The sequence below is a fragment of the Taurulus bubalis genome (genome assembly GCF_910589615.1).
Source record: "Taurulus bubalis genome assembly, chromosome: 8".
NCBI classification, from domain to species: domain Eukaryota; kingdom Metazoa; phylum Chordata; class Actinopteri; order Perciformes; family Cottidae; genus Taurulus; species Taurulus bubalis.
The window spans coordinates 28652908-28661690 of NC_136596.1; positions in this window are offsets into that span (position 1 = coordinate 28652908).

The window sequence follows — 8783 nt, forward strand, 5'->3', positions numbered from 1 at the left end:
TCATGGAGAAGATGCTCTGCATGGTAAAGGCCAGAGAGGGAGTGAGTGATACCGAGCATGAACACCCCCTGCCGCGTCCTCTGCGGCCATCAATTCTTCACCGGGAGCGGCCTTCGTCCGCCTATTGATGACGGGAACGCTGGCACCTCGGATTCCTCCAGCAACCGCAGAAATGATGAAGACAGATGGATATGGATTTAATTAAATCCGGACCTGACTATATGAAGATTGAAGGAGGTAATTGAAGAAGAATGCACGTTATGGCTGCTAATCCAAACCCTGGGTTTCACACAGAGCTCCATGAGACGCTGGGTTGCAATGGTGTTCGTCCTGAAATGAAGGATTCATTGCACAGGGTTTGTGTTCAAGTCACTGAACCTACAACAACAAACTGTGCTGTTTTTTCTACCATGTAAAGAAAATATGTAATGTTTGTTGTTGTTAATTGAAGCTGCCTTGGTCGATATTTGTCATATGAAACATAATGATGTGTAATGTAAAACAGAGTGGAACTCTTAGCACTAAAGAGACAGACATTGTTTCTTGGTGGAGACCAAACCAGAACTAAAAGAACAATGGACCTACGTCCCACATTCCACTCGCTCCATCTTCCATGAGCAGAAAGTGTGCATAGTACTTGAGACTCTTTTGGGAGCACCTTGATCAAGGTTCAAAGCGAGCTGAGCCAATTCTAGAAGAATCAAGCTACCGTCAATAACGGTAGCTTGATTAGAACGGTAGCTGTAGTTTTTATTCATTTAGACCCTTTAAAAAAAAGAGTTACAGACGAAAAAACGTCACCGTGAACGCGGCCGTACGATGGACTGGGTTGCTGAGGGAAAGCATTTAGCGAGTGTACGATGATGTCATCGCAGTAGCGTCTCCACTGAGTGGGACCAACGGTTTAGCTGAGTCGAACCGAACCGTACAACGAGGCGTTCCCTTCATCAGGTGCACTGAACCATGAGTCCATGTTGCTCTAGGCTGTGTAACTTCTGATAACTAATTAGTGTTAAAGTTTCAACTTGTTCCACGGCCCTCAAGTGGTCAACAATCAATGAATGCAGCTTTAAGTGGTTTTATAAGTGTTGTTGTACATCTGAGCTCCAAACAAATCAGGTAACGCATGTTAAACTTCACTGGAAATAAGACCATCAGCAGTGCATTGGCGTCTGCTACCAGAGGACCGGCTCTGTGGAACAACATGGGCTCCCTCTGTTGGCCGCCAGCCGGTAAGAGGAGGCGTGGGGCCGGTGTGACTGTCTCTGGAGATAAATGGCGGTCCAGGAGTGTTCGGGCCTCTTCCTCCTCTGTTCCTAAAACAAACAAAAAAACAATGCATCTTCAGAGATGAAGAAATTCACTTGATTGAATCTCCGCTGAGAACCAGTGACGGCTATTCTACGGCCATGCGCTTCCTTATATTGAGCTGCTGGTGTTTAAATCCTCGTGTGCCTTTCTTTCTTTCTCCTTTTCTTTTCCACACACACACTTCCCTCTCCAGCTTTCTGTGTGTGTGTGTGTGTGTGTGTGTGTGTGTGTGTATATTTCTCTCTCTGTCTCTGAATACGCTTGTGTCTCGGAGAGTTCACTGACTCTAAAGGATCGATGAAGGGAGGAGATTCAGAGCCAATTATTTTCAGCTTAATGGTCCCTTGGGTGCAGGGGTGAGCAACAACAAAACGCCTTCAAGAGACATCAATTCTGGACAAGCCAGCTCCTCCATCTCCGCGCTGCCACGGTGTGGGCATCAACTCCCAGCTCTCTGGAGGAGAATGGGGCGCACACGGCAACACGCACACGGCAACACGCACACGGCAACACGCACACGGCAACACGCACACGGCAACGGCAGCTGGAAAGTGCAGCCTGGGAGCGTCGCCACGGTGACAGAGGATGCTTCATACACCCGTCAGCACTGAAGCATCCGCTGCTGGAGGGATACCAGACCTAGAAAAGGACCATAAGGAAGGGAAATTAATAGAGTTAAAGAGACATTTTCATGTGAGTCTTGCTATGGAGTAACAAACAATCAATGTATTCATCAAAAACAAAAGAATTGCCAGATTAATTAACAATGATTAATTGTTAGTTGCAGCTGCACTGCCAAAAACTGCACATATATCTTTATGCAACCAATCTAAACTGATCCATACCATAAGCCTGCGTGTATTTGGTATTTATGTATCCATACTGTACTTGGCATTGTATACATTGTATATATTTTGCACTGATTATTTGTATTTGCGCTCCTCACTTTGTAGTGATTTTGCTGCACAGCAATTTTTCCTGTTGAATAATGAATCTTAATTTGATGAACTGAACACATGGCTTCACATGCAGTGCCATGTTTGCAGCCACCAGAAGCAGAGCATCAACGTGACTTTTAGCTTATTAAATCTGTTCTTCACTTTGAAATAAGTCAAGTTCCCACCATGCTGCATGTTGTAATCATCATAAAACACGTACATACGTTTAAATTCCAGCTGGCGGTAATGTATTTCTGTTTCTGGGAAACACCAAAAGAAAAAACACTTTTTTCTAGAGCTGCCATTGGGCACTGATCATATGTGGACAGATCTATGGGCTTGTTCCCAAAACACAGAAGCAACTTTCATTATCGACACGTCGTCTCCTAAAGGCAGAATTCCAGTGGGGAAGAAAAAGGGAGACGCACTCCCAAATATGACCCCAAACCACTCAAGTGGTTTAGTGTTGAAACCGTGTCAATCTACTTCCTCGTTGATTTATCAGAAGGTCTCAAGACATTAACGTCAAAAAGATTGTTTTAGGAATTAACGTATTGTGAAATCTGTCAGTCCCAGATTTGGCAAAATGAACTTCCACCTGCCAACAAGGTTTGGGGAGATAACTAACTCAAGCAGCAAAGACACGTTGAGGGAATATTTGATCAGTGGAAAGCAATGAACAGCATCACAATACTCTGTAACACACTGCCTGTACAACATGGCGTCAGTGGGGGATTTCTCCTTTAAAGCTCTTCTCAGAGTCTCCCTTTACTCCCATTCATCTGCGCTTTACCTACAGCGTTTGAATGGAATGAAACACAGCTGTGTCTTGTGATAATTATCTTTAAAGATTGGGGAGGTGAAGAACCTGCTGGGCTCGGAACCGTCTCCTTTCCCAGGTTGCTGCCGGCAGGATGCCGGCTTGTTTAAAGCAGTCCCACCGGGCGTCTCTGAAGCGGCGTTCAATGAGGCGCCGCCGGCGACACTTTCCCCCAGCAGCTTAGCGCTCATCAACTATTTAGATATGCACTTAACGCTCCTGGGGAAGCTACCGTCGATCAGCTGCTGGACGGAGGACGAGGACACGGTCCTCAACATAATGGTGGGGAGAGGAGGAAGGGATCCTTCTTCTCAAGACTCTTCATGGGCAAAATCAAGCCTGATTTCAATATAGGAGGCGGTGGTGGCCGGGTTTCTTCTGCTGGGGAGTGAAGGGTGTTGTGGTCCCTTGGGTGCCTTCCCCCAATTCCTTCTCCCTCCTCTGCCTGTGAGTCGGTCTCCAGGTACCGAGTTATGAGCTTTCTTCCTCTTCTATAATAAAGTATCATCTCTTTCTGTCTGTCTGCTCACATCCCTCTCTCTCTCTCTCTCTCGCCCAGGCTCAGACCCCCCCATCCCGTTCTCCAACACCCTTTTCACCCCCTCACCCACACACACCTCCCCCACCAACACACCTCCTCTTCCTCTTCCCCCTCCTCCTCCTCAGTCCTTCCATCTCCATTGCATCCCCAGACTCCCACAAGCTACTCCATGAGGGGTCGCATGATGAATGAGCAGACAGCCAGCAGGACCTCTGTGTGTGTGTGTGTGTGTGTGTGTGAAGGGGGAGTATGCACATGCATGCATCTGTGTGTGTGTGTGTGTGTGTGTGTGTGTGTGTGTGTGTGTGTGTGTGTGTGTGTGTGTGTGTGTGTGTGTGTGTGTGTGTGAAGGGGGAGTATGCACATGCATGCATCTGTGTGTGTGTGTGTGTGTTGGTCAGAGAGTGATGACCACAACTGCCAGAGTGATCACAGTGGGATTCATTACGGCGACAGACAGGGCCGCCTCTAAAACACTGACTGTGTGTGAGTGCGTGTTTGTGTGTTTGTGTGTGTGTGTGTGTGTGTGTGTGTGTGTGTCTTGACAGACCCTCCACTAAAATGGCGTCTAAGGATTACATACTGACTGGGATAGAATTAACAGTGCTGTGTGTGTGTGCGTGTGTGCGTGTGTGTGTGTGTGTGTGTGTGTGTGTGTGTGTGTGTGTGTGTGTGTGTGTGTGTGTGTGTCGGTTTGATAAATTATTTACATCATTGAGAAAGCAGCGTCGACACTGTTTATGCCCGCACCTGCTCTTCTCAGTGCTTAAAAGATGATTTATGTGTTATGGTCACATCGGATTTCAGCAACTATTGGTCCGGCGTCTTTCGGGACATAAAGTGGTGGTTACAAAGTGCCGCGGGCTCGTTTGGGAGGCGGCACAGGGAGAGGAGAGCAACATCATATAACTGGACCAGGCAAACTCCTGTCCAGAGAGCTGTTACAGCAGTTTGTTTGCTCTTACACTCAAATGAGTTATGGACACACTAAGGGAGGAAGGCTGGCAATGTGCGCCATGAATCTTGCAGCGTAAGAAGCTATCATCAGGATAGGTTGACACGACTGAAAGTTAAAGCCCCCGCTACTGAAATGCTCAACTTAGGAGCAAACACTCTGTGCACAGCATCTGAAAACTTATAAGCACTGCACAGGGAGTGGAATGAAACCCACACATGTAAATACATCTGTGAGGTCATTCTAAAACTCTCTGGTTTATTATCCAGCATGCTGGTGAAAAGGCAGTATTCAGGTTCTACGACTCAGTTTTTATGTTTTATTTTAACAGTTCTCAGCATATATACAAAAAAATAGCTTTTTGCTGAATATTGACCGTGCTTCATAAAACACACTCAAGGGATGAGAACCCATGGAGAGTAACTGACCTTTGACCAACTTGAGCCAATGCAAAAAACTGACTTGACTTTGTTTATTTAATGCAATCTTTAATTGGAGCTACCTTGAAGAATGTCAGGGACAGGACCACTCCTCAAGCATTTCCTGCTCATCCATAAATACCCGCCTGATGCGGTGTTCACACCAAAAGTGTTGCGAATTATTGACGCGAGTAGATTACATGCAATGTCAATGCAGAACGCGAATCGTTACGAAAAAGCTAATTTTCCGCCGGGCGGCGCGAATGACGTTTCAAGCGAAGGGCGCGTGCGAAAAATTCTCGTGACTCTGAGTTGTAAAAGCCAATCAGCGTTGAGAAGCCGTCCTGCTGCTGCTGAATCAAACTGCTGCTGGTCCTGAAGTAGTGCTGGAAGCGGCTTCATTCAGGAGCTGTGTGTGCCTACAAGTGGCGGGCCGTGCATTTTTTACCTAGGCCTGCTGTCTGATATCGTATACATAAATACATGCATGACGGGATGCTGTTCCAACGTTTGTGGGACTTCCACAACAAGTATGAAGCAGATGTAGTGGTTATTTCCATGGTGGAAATGGTAACTGTTTTCATGGAGTAAAGCCACAGAAAAACCGCGCCCCCTTTCCTCCGCGAAAAAGCGAATGAACCACATAAACTCGAGCGAGTAAACTCAGGCGAAAATCCTCAACGCTTTTGGTGTGAACGCAGCATCACTCAGTGCTCCTGTTCTGTATTCAGCACCAGAACCAGAGAAATGAGCTATCTAACTTGAATGATGATCTATTCCATGTTTACATATCAGCTCTTCATATTCACCGCTCTGTCTACACAGCTCTCTCTTAAAGGGACAGTTCACCCATATCCCTGAGCTAAAACTCGTGAAATTCTAACAGTAACCTACTGTTTTGTGCTAATACAGTATAATGCTGTAAAAGCAATGCATTCTGGGAGTCATAGCACTTGCTTCCATGATCCTACGGTCAAGTGTTTATTTTCACAGTAATTTACTGCGTACCGCTGAGAATCATGGGAAAGTAACGTTTGTTTTGAAGTTCTCATAAACAATGAGCAGCCGGAGCGGAGTTTTGCAATTCCTCAGTCAATCTCGTCATTTTCTATTTGAATTATAAAGTTTTCCGTGTTAATACGTAAATCACTTTAGTTTTACCAGATTAAGATAAAACATTGCAAGTATCAGAGGAGCAAAGCCTAAAGCGTGGGCATTTTTTATTTTCACTGTGGCCATGCATGTGTTACTAAATATGCCTTTGTAAGGCACGTTCACTACAACATCCCCACATCAAATCTAAATGTGCTTTTCATGGTTGTAACCGTTCATTTGGCAAAGTTTTGGCTTTAAAATGTCACGAATATAGAGATCAAGAAGCATTTTTCATGCTTGTTAATTTTACAGATGCCTCCACTACAGTTTTCGAAATGTTTTGAGGAAAGAGCTGACACTAAAAGTACCGTTTTTTTTTAAAATAATTTAGGAAATACTTTACATTTGGATTACAACAAGTTACTGTATACGAGAGTAGTGATGCTGTAAATTGTACAGTATCTTACAGGCAAAACTGATTACAGGAAATTACTGTATCAAAGGAATGCAGCAAGCTGCTGTATTCTCTTGATACAGTAGAGGTGTATTTTACAGTCATTTACAGGGGAAACTGCTGTCAGTAATTTACTGTAATTCAAAATGATCAAAATCAGTATCAAAGGAATACAGCAAGGTGCTGGACATTTTACAGTCATTTACAGGAGAAACTGCTGTCAGTAATTGACTGTAATTTTGAACTATTATAGTAGAGTAACTGTACATTTTACAGTAGCTTACTGGCAGCAGTTTCTCCTGTAAGTTACTGTAATTTTACATTAAAAGGTTTTACAGTGTACATGCACAATCAAAAGCTATTGCTACTCGACTCCCAAAAAAAAGGAAACTGACATAATACTGCACAGTATTCAAGGTGAAATGCAATAACATACAACACTTGTTTGTATCCACGTTTCCACTCGAAGCTCATTAACTCATCGAAGTCAAAACGTCATCCAAACATCTCTCGACTCGACTCAATAGGTCCTCCTCACCTGCCGTCACTTCACTCTGTTGCACGATAAACCTGCCGTCCCATTTCTCCGTAGCTTCTGGACAATGACTACGAGAAGACGGGATACGCAAAGTTTATGCCTGGCATCTTCATCACACTTTAATGGAATCAATCTGTAAAAGGTCTTGTTTGATGGCCTCGGTCATTGCAATTTCAGAAGCAGGATCACTCCTCAACCTTGCCACTTCCCGCAAAATAGTTTACAAACAATTTATAACATTAATGAAGGCAAAATAACAGTTTGGTCAGAAATAGACTATAGGAGAACAGCATACTTCCTAAAGATCATACACATTTCTGAATGATTGAACAGGAGATGCGTGCCTACTCTGGCTGACTATCCAAAGATTGGGACATTGTTTTGTAAAATCTCATCGTTTCGCCCTCAGTTCTGCTGCCCATGTGCATTTCTTTCCAGTTATCAGCTCTTTCTTTCCGTCCTCTTTGCTGGATCACACCTCTGCTTTTGTCAACACTCACTAGCCACGATAACCCAATTACATGCTCCTCATTAGTTACTCCTTAGTTCGTCAAAATCCTGGATGCGCTGTGCGCACATTTTCTTTTAATGACTTTTTCTTTTCTATCCTGAAAATGAAATAGCGACAACAATTGTTGTATGTTCTTGAGATGAAAGCTGCAAATACATTTGAAGGCTGGTCATTGGTGTTTTTTGTAATTTCTAACGATCACTTTATGGATGAATGATGACGTCGTATAGAGTTGAAACGCTTCCAGTGGTCGGAAGACAAAAAGCGAAAACAAGAACAGACCATTCACCATTTCTATTCTCCGTCTGGTCTCCTGCATCCTGCGTGTCCCTCTTCACCTCCACTGCCAGGAGCTGTTGTCCTTCCTCGTGCATTGTCTCTCTGCTGGTGCTTCACAGTAGCTGATGATTAGCTGCTTGCTAGTTGCTTCCTGGAATGCTAGCTTCAACCTTTAACACTACACTACATTTTGACCGTTTTAAAATGAAATCCATATAACTATAGGTCCCGGGCTTTTCCTTATTGTGTGTGTATTTTATTCTAACATTGTTATTGTATTCAAATTACAAAACACTTAAGAGTTATGAGTATTTCTACCTTTGATGGTCATATTGACTTCATACATTATCAGTGTTTACGGATCATGAACGTCCGGGAGGGAGAGAGATGGAGTGAAGCGTCGCTGTGATACAAACATATTCTAATCTGGTATGAATGCGTGTATCCTCTCTGCGCTTCGTTTGAATAAACTATGATCATCTGGTCATGGATCACATCTCTCGGCCACATGCAGGTGCCGTCTCACTCCCTCTTCCTCTTCCTCCTCTTCCTCTTCTCGTTGGCTCATGGAACTGAACAGCTAGAAGGCCAACTGCTGTTTTCCTTCTGGGATTTCTCTTTTCCTGCTCTGATGGCAACATGATGCCAGTGGGTGTTTGCATTATTATTACTGTGTATATTTCTGTGACATTTTGTGATGTTTACTTCAACTTTAGCTTTATAAGCACCGCTTGCTCACGGAGTAACTTTGGAGCAACTTCAGAGTTAATAGGCTATGACTCTCGGCGTGTCACCAATCAAACATGGCTGTGGGCGGGTCATCAAGCGAGGCTTCATTACAGATCCATTTATTCTTAGATTTTAAAGTGATTATTAGATTATTATATGCAGATAATGTCTAAACAGTCAGAATTAGCTCCAT